Source organism: Nannospalax galili, unplaced genomic scaffold (genome assembly GCF_000622305.1).
Source record: "Nannospalax galili isolate Female #2095 unplaced genomic scaffold, S.galili_v1.0 scaffold430, whole genome shotgun sequence".
NCBI classification, from domain to species: Eukaryota; Metazoa; Chordata; class Mammalia; order Rodentia; family Spalacidae; genus Nannospalax; species Nannospalax galili.
In genome coordinates this window covers 714897-734173 of record NW_008328607.1, presented here as the reverse complement: position 1 = coordinate 734173, position 19277 = coordinate 714897, and positions in this window count along the sequence as shown.

Sequence of the window (19277 nt, the reverse complement as noted above, 5' to 3'; positions counted from 1 at the left end):
TTCCTGCCCTGAGTTCCTACCTTGGACTCCCTGATGAACTGCGACCTGGGAGAAGTAAGCTGAATAAACCCTTTCCTCCCCAAGTTGGTAGTGGTCAGAGTGTTTTGTCATAGCAATGGAGAAACAAACTAAGACAAATGCCAAATTAGAATTCGGTCCTAATTTCTCGGAGGGTGCTGGTTTTATTGCATCCTATCTTGGTGGTCAGAGATGACTCCATGTTCTCTCTTCAAACCACATAGGGGTGACTGCTGTTAATACTGTGCAAACATAAGATGTGATCAGTTTAAAAAGGATCCACAGTATATGCTATTTTTACCCTTAACTCTCCACCCTCAAAAATATTTTACAAATTTTATTGGCTCACAGTTTGTGTGTGGAATCCTAAGTGAAATCGATGGCCTGATCAAACTTCATGACAAAGAGTATATAAGACTAAAGAATGATTGGAATTATACCATCTCAGTTTTTAATCAGCTGTTTAGTCTATTAATCCAAAAACTCATGAGGAGCCTGAGACTGGATTTGAGGCAGAACATGATTTGCTGGGCAAGAACTGGACTATAGCCATTAGCTCCTGTAAAACAGCTCCTTAAAAACAGCTTTTATGTGTGCTTATTTGCCGTGTGAAATGGCATCAAATCTTTCTGGGTAAGGAAATGTAGCTTGAGGGAAAATCACTTAGCTTATCGTGTCAGGACTCCCAAATGAGTAGATGACCCTTCAATGAGAAAACCTGAGGGTCCTTTGCTTTTCTTATAATTGCCTGGGCTTCAATTTCTATTGAAAAGTGGCTGGAAACATCATTTTGTGACTCTTACTATTTGATGAATGATCAGTCTTCTGGACTGATATGGCCATATCAGTCATGCTTCTTAGCCATGTCTGCTTGTGTTCACATAGGATAGCCATTAAACAACCCTGAGAAATGACAGGAGTTCAGTTCTTCTGTCTCATTTCCCAGAGAGAAGAATGTTTTTTAGAGCTAAAAGGAAAAGGCAAGAAGGGAATATACACAGAGAGAAACACAGACCAACATAGACACACAGACATAGACACACACACACACACACAGACACAGACACATACATACAGACACACAGGTACACACAGAGACAGACAGACACTGACACACACAGACACACACAAGACAATATGATACACACACACAGACACACACAGAGAGGCAGACCATCACAGACACACAGACACACAGACATAGACATACACACACAGACACACACAGATTCTGACACAGACAGACACAGATACAGACAATACAATATATACACAGACACATACAGAGAGACACAGAAAGACAACACAGAAACATAGGCAACACTGACATAGATACACACAGACAGACAGAAACACAGACAACACAGATACACACAAACACACTCACATATACAGACACATACACATATAGATACACACAGAGACACACTCATATACACACACACATACAAATACATTCACAAACACACATACACACATTCACATAGACCCAGTCACACACACACATACACACACACATACAAACACACACGCATACAAAGACACATACATACCCAAAGGAACATTCATACACCCTCACAGAGACAGGCACACACACACACACACACACACACACACACAGGCACAGATGTACACATGTATGTGTCTTTCTAGAACATGAACATAATTACATGGTGAAAGGTCACATGTAAGTGGCAAAAGGAACAGGAGTCACAAGTTTGTAAATCTTCCTGGCACTTTCATGAAGCAGTGCGAGAATGTTATTAGGTTCTTAATATCTGGAAAAACTGAGCAAAGGGATGCTGCGATATTACACTGTGAGTCTGCTTTAAAGGAGCTGAACTTGCTTAGCTGTCCCAGCTCAGGGAACTAACTGAACTTCAAGTTGGAGAGTAAAATGGACAACACGGATACGACACATTAGCAGCTGTCTGGGTCGGGAGGTAATGTCTAAGCCACCCACAATGAGATCGCTGCTTATCACCATGAACTCAGAGAGCACTGGCTTCTCCCCAGAGAAATGAGACTGTCAGAATCTTCTTTGGATTCCTCTCCTCGCCATATATTCCCAAGCCCCAGGCCCTACACAGTACCCATCAGCAGCAGGCAATCACCAAATCCCTCAAGACAGGGCAATCAAGGAAAGTCTTCCTACTCAAAGAGAGGACTTGGCAGAGGTAAGAGCTTTTCAGCAAAATTGCCCCTTGACCTCTTTTCTGGCTCTGACTCTGACCTAGGTTTGGCAAAAGATAATACAGATAATTGTAGAAAACATGAAAAATATGTAGAAACATTTTAATAACATAATCTTACCACCCAGAGTCATAATTGTCAATATTTTGGTACAGCACAGTTTTTCATCTAAATAAAATATATAAAGCCGGCATTGTGGTGCCCACATTTAATTCACCCGGGAGGCAGGTGGATCTCTGTGAGATTGAGGCCAGTGTGGTCTACCAGTCTGGTCTATGAGTTCCAGCTAGTTCCAGATCAGCTGGGGCTACAGGAAGACCCTGTCTCAAAAAAAAAAAAGAAAAGTAAAGTAAATATTTACTTAGTTGGGCTCACAATGTTTATACGACTTTGAATCTTTCTTTTAATCTAACTATATTGTGAGCTTGTGAGCATTTGTTAGAAAGGTATTTGTTTTTTTTAGATTTATTTTTATTTTATGCATATGAGTGCTTTGCCTCCATGCAGGTAAGTGCATCCATGTTGAGCAATGCCTGTGGAGGCCAGAAGAGAGTGTTGAATTCCCTAGAACTGGAGTCACAGGCAGTTGTTAGTTGGGAACTGAACCTGGATCCTCTGCAAAAGCAGCCAGTGCTCTTAGCTACTGAGCTATGTCTCCAACCCCTGTTATAAAAGCATTCTTTCTAATCATCACAGATACATGTTCTATAAACATAATGATTATAGAGAACAAAGACAAAACAAAAAAAGGGGAGGGGAAGATAATCTAAACACCAAAGATGGAATAACGATCATCTGAATTATCAATTTGCAAATCCTAATGGCTATGGGGGGGGGGAGCGGTCAATGAAAAATTATGAACTAGACTGCAGGCAGTACCCTGGTTACTGCCCAGCCAGCTGCCCCATGCCATGTACTCAAAAATTCAGAACTAGTACAAGACCAAATAAGCTACTTTGGGACATTTTGACACATACAATGATGAAAAATGTCTGTTAGCAAAAGTACACTATAAAATATTTAAATGCCAAGAAATCAACTGTCATCACACAGCACCACACTAGATGGATAAGATGAACATATTTGTTATATAATAAAAGCTACCTCTACCCTTCAGTTTTTGATGATTAGAGAAAATATGTACAGAGGTGCCCAAGCATTAACTACAGGATTCCTAATCTGCAGTGTAGTTTCTGACGTTAGAGTCACAGAGAGTTTAACTTCTTTGGTGAAAAATTAGAAAAAGAGGGAAGTTGTCCCACAAGGGTAGAATATCTGTCACTAAGACAATTGTTCTCTCCTCACCCAAAGATTATTCTCAAGAACAAGGAAAAAAAAAGCTAACCTCTAGCAAAGCAGTTTGTGTTTATAGGAAACTGACCTGGACACTACCAGCCCCCTCACTTCACGGCTATCTCCCATCTCCCAGCTACACTCTGGGTGTGTGGTGGGGGATGGGTAGCACACCCAGGGTACATCTGGGATGAAAAGATAAGGCCCTGTCCTAATTTGAGTCTCTACTGCTGTGACAAAATACTCTGAACAATACCAACTTGGGGAGGAAAAGCGTTTAAATTTTTAACTTATATCTCCCGGGTCACAGTTCATCAGGGAGCCCAAGGTGGAACTCAGGGCAGGAACCTGGAGGCAAGAGCTGGGCGCACAGGCCATGGAAGAACAAACGCTGCTTACTGGCTTGCTCCCCTGGCCCATGTGCAGCTTGCTTTCTTACACAACGTAGACCCACCGGCCCAGGGACAGCACCACCCACAGTGGGCTGGGCCCTCCCACATCACTCATTAAAAAGATGCCCCTCAGACATGGCCACAGGCCAGTCCAATGAAGGAAATTCCCTAATTGAGGCTCCCTCAACCCAGGTGTGTCAAGTTGACACTAAAGCTGTCCAGCACAGGCCCTGAGGATTGTGGCTTGTTGCAGCGATGGGCTGTGGGTGGAGTCAGGTAGAAGCTGCACTCTGATCCACAGGTGGTCACTTGTATCACACAGGCAAGTCACCCAAGAGTGGGTTTGTCTACTTAGGGGAGGGAGGGCGGCAGCAATAAAGTCCACTTCTCAGAGATGTGTTTATGAAGTTGGTTATTTTTGTAATTTATTCTTATGACTTCACATACTTTCTTGCAGTGCCCCCATTTTCTAGTGACAACAATCATTTTATCTATTTCTATTTGCATTTTTTGTTTGATCATGGCAGTAGCTCACTTCAGTGTGGTCATGATTTCTTTCTCTTGCTCTTATCATTGTTATCTCCAATCGATTTGTGCTAAGCACATAGATTCCCTATATCCTAGGCCTGGCCATTTGATGGTTACTGAAGCACAGCAGTGACACTGATTGTATTCTTTATATTCTTTAAGCATTCATTAAACAAAAATTCCTTCAATAAATTTTTTTTGAGACAGTCTTGGTAGCCTTGTCTGGTCTGGCATTCACTATGTAGAACAGGCTGACCTTAAACTCCTGGCAATCCTCCTGTTTTGGCCTCTTGAATGCTGGATTATAGGCATGTTCCACCATGCCTGGCTAATCATTGTTTTTAGTTGAAAGCCTAGTAAGATGCTAAGCACAATAACAAATGGTATGGTCTAGAAATGGATAAATCCTGACGCATTAGAAAGTTGAAGAGAAAGTTTTCTCAATGTACTCAGAAAAAGGCTTATGAAAATGCAACAGAGGGAGCTGATCATGTGGAATTCTAGGTGCAGAATAAGACAATGACAGTTAATCTCAGAAAGCTTCCACAAAGGAAAAGAATATAAATTAAGAAAGTGGAAAGTGAGGGTAGAACAGTAATCCAGAGCCTTTATTTCTAGGTCACATATGAGCTACACAATTTTGAGGAAGACATTCAGTTACTCTCAACTTTATTTGTGAAACAGATTTCTGGGGTCTGAAACTTAAAAACACAAAAATGTCTTGTACAGAATTCATAGGCTCAAGAGAAAATTGTAACAGAAATTACAAACTATTTTTATTTGTACAGTATAGAAAGACTTGTGGGTAATTAGAAAGATAATTATTTGGCAATTAAAATGAAATACATAAACATGAATTTGTTTTTTAATGTAAGACAAATTGAAAATAATGAGCTATATAAGCAACTCAAAAAGCTTATGTGGGTGTGGTAGCTCATCTATAACCTTACCACCTGGGAAGGCTGAGGCAGGAAGACTACCATGAGTTTGAGGCCAGCCTGGACTACATAGTGTGTTCCAGGGCAGACCAGACTTCAGAGTGAGACCCCAGCTCAAAAAAACAAAATCATAAAAAATAACTATTAGAAGCTGGGTACAGTGACACATGCCCGTGATCCCAACATTCAGGAGGCAAAAGCAGGAGAGCCACTGCCAGTCTGAGGCCAGCCTGGTCTACATAGCGAGTTCCAGGTCAGCCAGGACTACATGCAAGACCCTGTCTCAAAAGCAGAACAGCACAGGGGCTGGAGAGATGGTTCAGTGGTTAAGAGCACTGGCTGCTCCTGCAGAAGACCCAGGTTCAAATCCTAACATCCATATGATGGCTACAACTGTCCTAACTCCAGGTCCAGGGGACCTGATGCCCTCTTCTGACCTCCACCAACACTGCATGACACGAGTGCACTTACATACATGCAGGCAATACACTCATACAAATTAAAAAAAAAAAAAAAAGAACAGCACAAAACAAAACCCACAACAAAACCAAGTAAAAAAGGAAATTATGGAATTAATAGTGGAAATTAAGGAAACAAAAAATAATGAGACAATCAAGAAACCTAAAAGTTAGGTTTTGAAAATAATACAGACATGCAACTTATAGAAAGAAAATGATGGGCTAATTTTGCTTATATAACATATTTTCTCCCTGTGGAATATCAGGCCATTATATAAATGATATAAGTAGCTTCCTAAACTGGGCATGGTGCGGCATGCCTTTAATCCTAGCACTCAGGAGGCAGAGGCAGGTGGATCTCTGTGAGTTCAAGGCCAACCTTGTCTACAAAATGAGTTCCAGGCCAGCTGGGGCTACAGGGAGACCCTATCTCAAAAAGACTTAAAAAAAAATTGCTTGCTAAGCTATAAAATGGGTAAATGCCAATATAAAAAGGATACAATTTCATTACTTGCATGATTGTGAGCTATCATGGTATTATCAGGGAATGGCCTTAACTAGTACTTTAGAGTGCTGTTAATGTCCCTTCTTTCTGCTAAGGGTTGTGTATTCTCCTGCTATTATAATACTGTTCAATTTAGTTACATCACAAATATAATCTTCTTTTGGTAGGCTTATTTCCTCCCAAGTGTCTGTCTGTCATCAACAAACAAAGTAAAAGTGAAACAATAAATTAAGACAGCTAACAAAGCTATAGCTTACTCAGAATCATGTGTCCCACCAAGAAGATTTAATTACAGCTTTTATATTTGTATCAGGCTCTAATCATAGGCTCATTCTGTAGTAGATGAATGTGCCCAATGACATCTTAGCATCATGGATCTTGAACCATACTGCTATTATTTCACACTAAAACTATTCTTATTTAATATCTAATTGGCAAATTAAGAGGGTTTGCTAGTCTCCGATTACTTTTAACAGGAGAAAAATATCTTTGATGACAGTTGAAATAAATTATCCTGTTGAATTCCTCTTGTTCTCTGTTAAGTTGGGAAGGTAGCTACCTTCTGTGCCTCCATAACATTTACAGATTAAAACAAAACAATTCTATCTACTAAAATCCACCAGCAAAGCCAGGTTTGGTAACATATACCTGACTCCTACCATTCAGAAGGCTGAAGCAGGCTGGCCTCAAACTCACAGAGATCCACCAATTCAATTTACTTTACAGGGAAAAATATCTTAACTTAATAAAGAAAAAAAATTCCTCAATATGACTCAGACGAGAGCTGTCAGCACGTATTTGTGAAATGTTGAATGCTCTTTTCTTAATAATTAATAGATGTACTTTTATTTGTTATTATCCCCTATGTTTCTGCAGCAGTACTATTCATAAAATACAATTCATCCCGTGCTTGGGAAAAGCAGTTTAGCAAATGGTGCTATTAGCTGACTGTGGCAGCACAATTATCACAAGGCAGGATATAAAATATTACTATTTGGGGGTTTTGTTGATGTGAAGGTGGTTGTAATTTCAGTTTTGGTGGTATAGTGAGGGAAAGGAAAGTGAAGGGAGGGATGTATGGAGTAGTGAATGGGAAGGGAAGAGAAGAGATGGGGGTGACCACCATCAAATCTTCCTAACATTTGAAACTGTGTTAGGGGCTGAGTCTTAAAGGAGCAATCCTTTGGTTCAACTTGTAATGAATGCTAAATTAATGTTATAGAAAATAACTGAAAGCAGGGAGAAAGGCTAATCTCTTTTGACATTTTAATAATGCAGAATTGGACAGAAACAGTGGTTTGCTTCCTCTGAATATTCTACAGGTCTAGGAGGCCAAAATCTCCTTGCTCTTTATTATAACTTTGAGTTTGACAAGCATCTTTATACTGTATATAGCAAAAAGGGAAGTGCAGGAAGTCCTTTTAATCAGTTAATACGTATTCATTGAAAATATATTTAAAAAATCAGTATCATTAAAAATAATTTATACATGGTGGCACACATCTTTAATCCCAGCACTTGGGAGGCAAAGGCAGATGAATCTCTGTGAGTTGGAGGCCAACCCAGTCTACATAGTGAGTTCCATAGGCTCCAAGGATTTGGGCATTTTGTCCCCAGTTGGTGACTATCCTGGAAGAACCATGTCACTGGGGGTGGGCTTAGAGGGTTCTTCAGCTTTGCTGGATCTCAAATTGCTCTCTTGCTTCCTGTGCCTGCTTGATGATGCGAGAGCTTAACCTCTGCTGCTCCTGCTCCAGCCACCTCTGGCCACCATGTCTCCCTGCCATGATGGACTGTAATTCCCCTGGAACCATAAGCTCAAATAAACTCTTCCTTTTATAAGTTGTTTTGGTCAGTGTTTCTATCAGAGCAACAGAAAAGTAACTAATACACATAGTGAGACTCCTTGTCTAAAAAAACTTATAGCTATGGTGTATATACACCTGTTATCTCACGACTCTGGAGGCTGAAGTAGGAGGATCAAGAAGTCCAGGCCAGCCTGAGCTATATAGCAAAAACCTATTGAAATTGAAAAAAAAAGGAAAATGAACTTTTTGAAAACTTGCACACTGTACTAAATATTAAAACATAATGAGTGTGTGTGTGTGTGTGTGTGTGTGTGTGTGTGTGTTGCTATATCCTAGAACTTGATATCCAGACTAGGCTGGCCACTCTAATTCATGGAGATTCTCTTGCCTCTGCCTCCTGAGTTCTGGGATGGAATTCATGGGCTACTGCATATGACTATGTACATAATTTGAAAATATATCAATCATAATCAGCAAGGTAGCTTCTTTATTCTAACTTTAGTCATGTGACAGAAAGTGGTTTTAAATTTTATTTAAAAAATTACATTGATTGATCATAGACTGGTGTAAGTGTGACACATCTATACACCTCTACATCAGTATGGAAGTCAGAGGACAACTTCTGAGAGTCAGTTGTCTCCTTCTACTATATGGATTACAGGGATTGAACTCAATTTGTCAGGCTTGGAAGCAAGTGGCTTTTACTTGCTAAGCCATTTTGCTGGTCAAAAAGAGGTTTTTATTGTACTGATCATAAATGAGATGAAGAATCTCTCCTGTGGAAATGCAAAATGACAGCAGAAACTACATATGATACTAATATTACAAAATGGGACTTTTGACCAACAAATAGCTAGTAAATGTTTTGGATACATTAATCAAGTTTTTTACAAAAGCAAATCATTGCATCTGAAATTACTCTATTTGTTGTAGGCATCTCATGAGCTGTGACTAGTCATGCATGACAAAAATCACTAAGGAAGTTTCTTAGAAAATTATTCTCAAGCTCCTCTGACTGGAAAATACATGTGAAGTCCACACATCCTAAGTCCAGGCTAGAAGAAATGCATTTCCAGAATTCCCAAAAGCCAAGGGTTCCGGGTCCCATTCATAGTTGACCTAACATACTGCCCATAAGAAATGCAAACATGGGGCTGGTGAGATGGCTCAGCAGTTAAGAGTACTGGCTGCTTTTGCAAAGGACCCAGGTTGGACTCCCAGTACCCACATGGCAGCTGACAAGTGTCTGTAGCTCCTGTTCCAGGGGATCTGACACCCTCTTCTGACTTCTGAGGGCACTGCATGGCACAGGTGCATTAGCACACATGCATACAATACACTCATACAGATAAAATAAAAATAATAAATAAATTCATTGCAACTATATATTAAGTTCCTACTATATTTTTGGAAGAATAAAAGAAACGGAACTCTTTCCTCAAGATGCTTTTCTCAGTAGTTAAAACTTTTGTTTTTATTTATCAATAAGAGGAATAACGTTGGAGTGACAGAGTATAATTCCCTCTTCATTAAAAATAGAAGCTGAGAATACAATAACAACCATTTTATATGTCTGTTATGGAGTCAAACAATTCTTTGAAGACATCAATATCACACCACTGGGTTGGCGTTACCATGAGGTCTCATATTGTCTATTAATAACTGGGGTAAGAAAATACCTGGAGTTTCCACTCTACTTTTTGATGGAAAGCTTTGCTGGCATCTTTGCAATTAACTTTATATTTAACTCAGTGAAGGGATGAGTCAGTCATACATTTAATTTTCTTGCCTTTGACAGGTTTCTTTACATTGCATATAATAATGTTGTTGGCTATTTCCTCCTAAGTCCTACAATTTCTTCTGAAATTTCATCGTCTTCTGCTTAACCATTCTAATTTTTCTCATTCCTACAGGAAGACAACATAAATATCCTGCATGTGGAAATGGAAGTTACCTCTATTTTTTTGTAATATTAGCAGAATTTTATTATGATTCTGACTTCAATTTAGCTTGTATATGTTTAAATATTAAAAAAAAAAATACTTATTTGACCTGGGCATGGTGGTGCATGCCTTTAATCTGCCCCCCCCCAACCTGGGAGGCAGAGGCAGGCAGATCTCTGTGATAAAAAGGCCAACTGTGGCTACAGGGAGACCCTGTCTCAAAAAGAGCAAAAAAATTTATTTGTATTTGTATGGGGGGAGTGTATAGTGTATGTATGGTGGTCAGAGGACATCTTGCAAGAGTTGGGTCTCTCCTTCTACCATGTGGATTCTGGTGGTCAATCTCAGGTCCTCAAGCTTAACAGCAAGGGCCCTCACTTGCTGAGTTGTTTTGCCCACCCTGTTTTTCAGATAGGGTCTCATTCTGTAGCCCCGGACAGGCTGGAATTCATTATATAGCCAATGCTGGCGTCCAACTCTTAATGATCCTCCTGTTTCGGCCTCCCAGCTGTGAGCCACCATGCCGGGTTTAAATTTTCTTTTGCTCTGTTTTTAATAGTATCAGAGTCTGAAAATATTGTGGCCTTTAAGACTACCGAATTTCCGTTTTTCTACAGTGAAATTAAATGGAAATGTCTATTTGAATGCCACTAAAGCTGTTTTAACAACCCTTTTCTCCTGAAAGTTAAGCAGAGCAGAAGGGGACATGAATGATGTAAAGAAATTCCTTATTGGGCTGGAGAGATGGCTCAGCAGTTATAAGAACACTGGCTGTTGTTGCAGAAGACCCAGGTTTGAATCCCAGCACCCACATGGCAGCTAACAACTGTAATTCCAGTTCCAGGGGATCTGATATGGGTGCACTTACATACATGAAGGCAATACATGCATACACATAAAACAAAGATAGTAAATATTTTGTTTTTTAAATGAAAGAAATTCCTTGCTAAGGAAGACCTCTGCATCTGTTCTTTTTCCCCGAACTTGTGCTTGGAGATGAACTTGAGTGTTTCGGAAGCTGATTTCTCTAACAGCTGCTTTAGTTGTGGTGCTTGCCCCAAGTTTGGTTCAGAGTGAATAGAGCTCTTTTTTATGACACAAACCAGTATAGTAAATGTGTTTTGATAGCTTTAAGTGTTAAAAGATGTACAAATAAAAGGGTCCTTTAAAAGAACACGCCAGAAACAGCAGCTTATACTGTCTATACTACTCCCTCAAAGGTTCAATAAATGCTAATTGCTCAAATAGGAAGACATTTATCTTGTTCTGTACAGATGTCTTATTCATGTATGGTTAATATCTTTCTTTTCCAAGCACTCGGCACCTGTTTTGATCAGTAAAGGATCATCTACAGTAATCAAATTGGTGTTTTGCTTATTTTATGTCCCATTCCTGTGTGGCCATAGCAGGTCCTGAACGTGTCCTTGCCCGGAATGCCTCTGCATCAGGCAAAAATGGTGTTCATGATTTCTCTGAGCTTGTTAAAATACAGTTTCCAGCAGAAATTTAACTTGGAAGCTTGAGTTGGCAGGAACCTGAATTAAATGTTGATAGTGGGTATGACAGGGCGGTAGACTGCCAGGGTTTTCATCTTAGCCTGGCCACTATCCAAGCTGTATGAGAGCAACCTCTCTGGACCTCACTTTTCCTAATTTGTCTGATGGGGACAATTATAGTTCCTACTGTATACAGTTATTGGGATTAAGTGAGATAATACATTTAGCATTTAGAATAATGGTGCAGTCTAGAGTAGGCATTAAGTATTAACTATTATTTGTAAGATCTGGAGGGGGGGCATTTTATTAAAGCCTTTTAAAAAAATCTTTATTGCTGTGGTGCTGGGGATTGAACCCAGGGCCTTCTGTATGGTATGTAGGTACTTTATCACCAAGACACATTCTTACCCGATGATTAAAGTCTTTAGAAAAATCTAATTTTTTTTTTTTTTGTCTTTCTTGACAGAGCCCAAACTGGTCTGGAATTCACTATGTAGCCCAGGCTGTCCACAGACTTATGGCACGCCTCCTGCCTCAGCCTCCTGAATGCCAGGATGACATGCATGAACTATCATACTCAGCTCTTGATTTAACAAATTATTTTTTTTTCTCTTTCTCATTTCACACTTGTGTGGCAGAAATTGGTATTTTTCTTTTCTTTTCTGAGGTAGAGTCTTACCATCGAGCTCAGGCTGGCCATGAATTTGTTATGTAGACCAGACTGGCCTTAAATTTGTGATCCTCTTGCTTCTTATTGAGTGATAGGATTAGAGATCTGCACCACTATATCTTTATGGCTTTTGAATTTAAATTGTGAGAAAATTCTCCAAATTAACACATTCATAAGTTAGGAAAATTATAAAAGAGTCCATAAAATTTCTAATAGGAAAAAAGTCTATCCTTTTTTTAATAGAAGAAATGCTATTTGTGATTACTGGTATAACTTTCCTCAGAGGCATATAAATTAAGAAGACAAGAGGACCCAGATTAGGCATGAACTATGAACAGGTTATTTAATTCTCTGAGATTATTCAGTTCTAAAATGAGAGAGCTAACACCTCCTCCCTCTAAGGGCAGAATTAAATGGGCTAACGTATGTCTGTGCATCTTCTGAACCTTAAATTCAAATTTCTGCATGTAAAACTGCCTGACCAGAGAAATTTACATAGAAACTTTGGAAAAATGTGATACAAATCAGTTAGAAGTTAAACTGTATTCACTATAGTTAGTTAGGATGAAGGCCTAGAGAGATGGCTCAGTGGTTAAAAGCACAGGCTGCTCTTGTAGAGGACCTAGGTTTCTAGCACTCATGTGGCAGCTAACAAAACTCCAGTTCCAGGGGATCTGACACCCTTTTCTGGCCTCTGTGGGCATTGCATGCAGGGGTGCACATACATAAATGCAGGCAAAACACTCATACAAAAAAAATCAGAATGAAGATTCTAAAGTGAGAATTTTGTGATATTTGAACTATATTCTTGATCTGGGAAATTAAATTTTTCTCTCTATATATAAGCTGATTAATAATATGCTTGAATATCCCTTGGTATAAACTTCTTACTATGAAATGATGTTTTTCAATGTTTATGATTCATATATAAATACTTGACATTTTTCCAAATGACATTTCTTTTTTTATTATTTCTTGAGACAAGATTTCGCCATGTAGCCCAGGCTGGTCTGAAACTCATGGCAATCCTCTTGCTTCAGCCTCCTGATTGCTAGGATTACAGGCTGTACCACCTTGCTCAGATTCCAGATGACATTAAAAGTTACAAATAAGGTTTGGGGATATAATTCAGTGATACAGCACTTGCCTAACATGTGAGGCACTAGATCCAGTCTTCAACACCATTGTATATGCATATATTGGTGCAAATATATGCAAATAGCCAGAATAATTACTGAAATGGAATGAGTGCTGGCAGATTGTCTCTTTACTACATCTCTGTCACTCACGGTTACTCTGGTTGTAGGTATTTCCTTCCTATTCTTTGAGGGCATTACTGTTGGGGAATTAACAAATAACTTCTATTATAATACTCATTAAGCTTTCTATTTACTTTTAGAATAAATATTAAGCATAGCCAAATATGTAAACTGGTTCACAAGATGGCAACAACTCAATTTAACACTGAAGCTCAAGCAAATCCTTTACTTCCTATAAAAACCATTCAGTTGTACATCTTCAGAATGACAACAGCTGAAACCGAGTTTTCCAAGAGGCAAAGGCCAGCTTTAAGTGTACTGGAGTCAAAGGATTTAATAACTTTATGCCTGCAGTAGTCAGCATTTAATATTTATGCCAAAGTATCCAGACCTTTTTAAAATTAAAAGATGGCATAATGAAAATTGGCTGTTGTTCTAATGTACAGTAAACCCTCCATATTTGTGGCCTCCACATCTGTAGAGTCTAAGAACCAAAAATATTTGGAAAACAACTGCATCTGTATTAAACATGTGCAGATATTTTGTTATTTTCTAAACAATGTAACAACTACTTACATGGCATTTACAACCTACTAAATATTATAAGTAACCCAGAGATGATTTAACTATATGGAAGATATTCACAGTTCATAACCAAAGAAGGCATCATTTTATACAAGAGACTTGAGCATCTGTGAAGTTTTATATGTGAGAGGGGCCAATCTCCTGGCCTCCAACCTCAACACTTAGGAATGATTGCATTAAGTTCATGTATTGACAGTCAGAATTTTCAAGGAGAGGGGAACAGAGAGAAGGAGACCAAATTTTGAAGCCTAGGTTTTCCTAATTTCAGAGTTGTTCTTTATAGCTTAGTAGGACATGATGCAACTTAGACAGGAGTCTTAATGTGATATGGAAGGCAAGCATTAAACACATTTGAAAAGACTAAATAATAGAGTATGATGATTATTAGAATGTTAATAATTTTTAAAGTTTGGAGAATTCCTGGGAATACTGATTCATTGTCCTTGAACCTCAAACAGGAACACACTGGGAATTTGAAAACACTGAAAAATTTTCTTTTATTTATTGTATGTTACAATCCTACAAATGTATCATTAATAACATCTGAATAAACTTATTGTTTTTTAAAGAGATTAAAACTAAAAAATATGACTGGTCATAAAAAAGGAATTCCAAACTATTTTTTTCAAAGACTCCATTTTCTAGGTTTTTGAAAATTTAACATAAACCTTACCCAATCCCATGAGCCTCAACAACTGGCCTGGAAAATATGCCTACTTATGCAATAGTGGCATGAATATTATCAGAGTAATGAACTACTTTCTAATTGGATTTAAGGTCCTCTTCATAGGATGGAGCCCATACCTAATACTGTTATCAGTCCGAGGAGCCTGAGATTAGACAGCCCACAGACAATGCTAGAAAGCCTAACACAACTATTCTGTTAAATAGATATAACAGTAAACTGATTTTTTAATGATTCCCTGTTATAACCATAGAGTAATGGGTCACTCAGCAGAGAAGACTGTTTATACAGTAGTGATTAACACAGAGAACCTCAACTAGCCAATGTGTAGAGAATAAGAGGCTGCAGAGCACTTATCCCTGAATGAGACACCTATATTAAACTTCTGCCTCCCAAAGCTCAGGGAGGAAGAGTAGGTCGAAAAACTGTAAGAGCCAGAGGTAGTGGATGACCACAAGAAAAGAGTTTTCCACACACTCATATGAACTCACAGCAATGGTGACAGCATGCAGAAGTCCCACATAAACTCAAGACAGATGAAAATACCAATATAGACTGGGGGAAATGGGTAAGAAATCTGAACTCTGTCTGAGGACCTACTGGCAACTGATGACTGCTGGGAAAGGGAGATTCCGTCTGATTTAAAGTCAGGCTTTTAGGTTGACCAGCCTCCAGTGGGTGAACCTACACTGAAGGGCATTTGGGGAAACAAACCTGACTCTATTGGCCTTTACACACACACACTCACACATATACATGGGAATATTGGTGGGGGTTTAGAAAGGTGGGTGCAGATATGGGAGGGGATATGAGTATGATCAAAATAAACTGTATGAAATTCTTCAACAACAAAACTGAGCATGGATATGCATGCGTGTAACCCAAGCTTCTAGAATAGTGAAATAAATTTCTTAAAAAGACAAAAAAAAAAAAAAAAAAAAGGAAAAAAAGGACTATTTCCCAAGTTTTTGTTAACGTGGAAGACTTTAAAATTTAAATTTTTATTATGAGTGTTTTCCCTGCATATATGTGAGTGCACCACATGTATTCAGTGCCTGCAGAGGTCACAAAAGGGTGTTGGAGCCCCTGGAGCTAGAGTTACAGATGGTTGTTAGCTGCCATGTGGATACTGAGAACTGAACTTAGGTCCTCTGCAAGAGCAGCCAGTGCTCATTTTATGTGCTTTCAGCAATATCAACAAAATCATAGTGGGTATTTAGGTAGGCCAGAGGTGGAAAACTGTCATTTGCCATTTAAAACTTTGACCTAAGGTAACATTTTTGAGAGGTCAGGGACATTTCCTTTCACTATAGTCCAAAGAGCATCTTTCTGTCAGGCTACATTCTCCTGCAGTTTCAATTGGTTAGCATAGTTTCTATTTTCTATTCAAAAACTGCTGAAGAAGCATGTTGGATGTGCATTTCAGAAACTGGTAGTGGCAGTCATCAATTTGGCAAATGATGTGCAACAAAAGCTACTGGGGGAGTTATGTCCATGCAAATAAGTGATCTCCAAATGGTGCACTACAAATCACTTTTCTTTTTTGAGGCAAGGTCTTACTATGTAACTCAGGTAGACCTGGAACTCATTATACACCTAAGGCTGCTCTGGAACTCGGCATCCTCCTATCTCTACCCCTTTAGTGCTGGGATTACAAGTTATGCCACAGTGCTCAGTGAAATGATTTTTGTAAAATACATAAATGGCCACTGGTAACTGAAAACACAGGCATTAACACATTAATTATAAAACAAGAACCATATTTAAAAAATTTTTTTTATTACATATTACTTCCCATATTTGTGAGCATACATATACCCAACACAGAGCCCTCTACATTAGCAAGTCGTGGAGAACAGGCCTGTATTCACAGGACTCAGGAGGTTGAGGCAGGGGTATGGTCAGTTTAAAGTCACCCTCTGCTACATAGTCAGACACTGTCTCATTTAAAAAAAAAAATTAAACTAAGTAAAAGTAAGTCCTACATTTTTAATTTTGTAGGAGAAACCTTTAACTTATATGAGGTAAAACAGCATGTATGATAGCTTTGATCCAGGGCAGACACGAAATGTAGAAAGGGCATTTCTATTTGTAAGTGACACTTTTCTTTTGAGACAGGGTCTCATTATATAGCCCTGGCTGACCAGGAACCCCAGGAACTCACTACCTATACCAGGCTGGCTTCAATCACAGAGATCCATCTGCCTCTGCCTCCTGAGAGCTGAGATTAAAGGCCTGTACCATCATTCCCAGCCAAAGTTTCACTCTTAAAATAACTTTTGTGTCTGCCGGATTGTGTGTGCACACCTGCAGATCCCAATGGAGGATGTCAAATCCCGTGAAACTGGAGTTACAGAACTTGTAAACTGCCAACGTGCACACTGGGAACCTGGGTCCTCTAGAAGAACAATTGCTCTTAACCGTTAAGTCATCTCTTTAGCCTCAGACTCTTAGGTTTTGAAGGATGGATGGAATGAGGGGATCCACAAAGAAAATAAAAGGTAGCATGGACAGACAACCAGAGGTCTATGAAAACTCTGCTTGTTTTAATAACCCCTTGAAATGAGACTGGCGATTTCCTGAATCAGAGGGTCTACATTGTAATCATTGTCTACCCCCAAAACACAAATTAGAAAACAGAAACAAAAAACTCAAAATGACTTTTTTCGCTTAAAAAAATTTAATTCCTAGGTGTGCTCTCTCTATTTTTGAGACAGGAGCTCACTATGTAGCACTGGCTGGTCTAGAACTTGCAATGTATGTAGATCAGGATGGCCTCGAACTCAGAGATCCACCTGTTTCAGCCTCGAACGTGCTGGGATCAAAGGTGTGCAGACCATGCCCAGCCCAGAGGTACATTCTCGATTAGTAATCCATGTTTAGGGAGAAGGTTTTGTCCTGTAAAGCCTGGGAGGCAGCTAACAGTAAATTGCCTTGGAGCAAACCTAATGTAATGTTTCCAGAGAACTATGTTCACATCTACAAAATGTATTAAAAAAAAAAACAAACATGAAATTTCAGTTGCCCTTTTCGTTTTTCTAAAGTCCCAAAGGGCATTCTTCCTTGAGTTCCCTAGTGTTCCACCAAGATCAGACCTCGGTTTTTAAACCTAGCCCACAGCTAGGAAAGAAAATGCACTTGGGTGGCTGGGCTCTAAGCTCCACCTGTTGAGGTCAGCTCCCTCCCTCCCTCCCTCCAGGTAAGAAAAGCCTGGGTGGACCACTCCCACTTTCTAGAGCCTTCCCAAAGGGGCTAGGGCGGTTCCGGGCAAACTGCCACACCGACTACTGGAGGCCTAGCCCCTGCCCCTTGAGGGGCGAGGGACCGCATGGCAGCCTCCATCGCACAAAAGGCGCCTCTAGCGCGGGGACCTTGGGCTCAGCAGCACCGATGCATCCAGCGAAAAGATGGAGAAGGCATGGGTCCGGGCGAGCCCAGGTGGAGGAGGAGGAGGAGGAAGAGGAGGGTTCGCCACGCACGGCGTTAGAAAGCCTGACTCATGTCGTGGTGGCGGCGGGCTCCCGGGAGCTGCAACTCGTGATGCTGTTGCCGAGGAGAAAAGCCTCGGGCAGGGGAACACCGCCCGGGGCGCACACGCCCGAGCCCCCGCCACACCTAACCTGCTCACGCGGCATGGCCCCGCGCCCGCCCCCACCGGGCAGACGCTCCAAGCGACTCGGATTCGCTCGCGAGCCTCAGGGCCCCACCCCCACCGCCCTCGGGCGTCGGCGGCGTCTCCGCTAGCCTTCGTTAATTTCCGTGGATAGCGCGCGAGAGCCGGGCGCTTTGCGAGCTCCGAAGACAAGCCGTCGCTTTTCCAGTCAGACCTGGCTTTATGTCTGCGGCGCCCGGGCGCCTGCGCAGACGCCATCTTCCCGGGTCTCCTCCGCGGCCCCTCCCCCCGCCTCCTCCGCCTCCTCCTCCTCCTCCTCAGTCGGCGCTCGCCCCTCCTCCTCCCCTTGCGCTGGGGCGCTGGTCCCTCCTCTCCCGATGCCGCGAGAGACAGAGGGATACGGTGGAGCCCGAGAGGAGCACTAGTAACAAACCACCACAGCCCCCTCCGCGCCCGACACCCTCCCACTCCCCCGCCCAGTGCGCGGCCACCGACCAACCCCACCTCTCGTTTCTTTGAACGGCGTCGGCTGCAGTCGCTGCCGCAGCCCCGTCTGGCCACCAACGCCGAGGAGAAAGGAGCTGCCGCCGCCGCCGCCGCCCGCGGCCCCCTCCCTCCCTCCCGGAGCGGACCAGAGCGAGCCGGCGGACTGAGGAAGAGGACGCGAGGCTCGCCCCACCACACCCGGGCACGTCCCGCCGCCCTCCGGGGCATCTCGGGCCGCCGGCGCCCTGCCTTCCCTCAGGGACGAGTGCCGAGCCGAGCGCCTGCCCCGAGGGAGGAAAATGCTCCGGCTCCATGGCTGCCAGTGATGGAGCGGTCCCTGGGCTCCCGCTGCCACCGCCGCCGCCGCCGCCGCGCCCCGGCCGTGCTCCGCGAGGACCCGGCGTCGC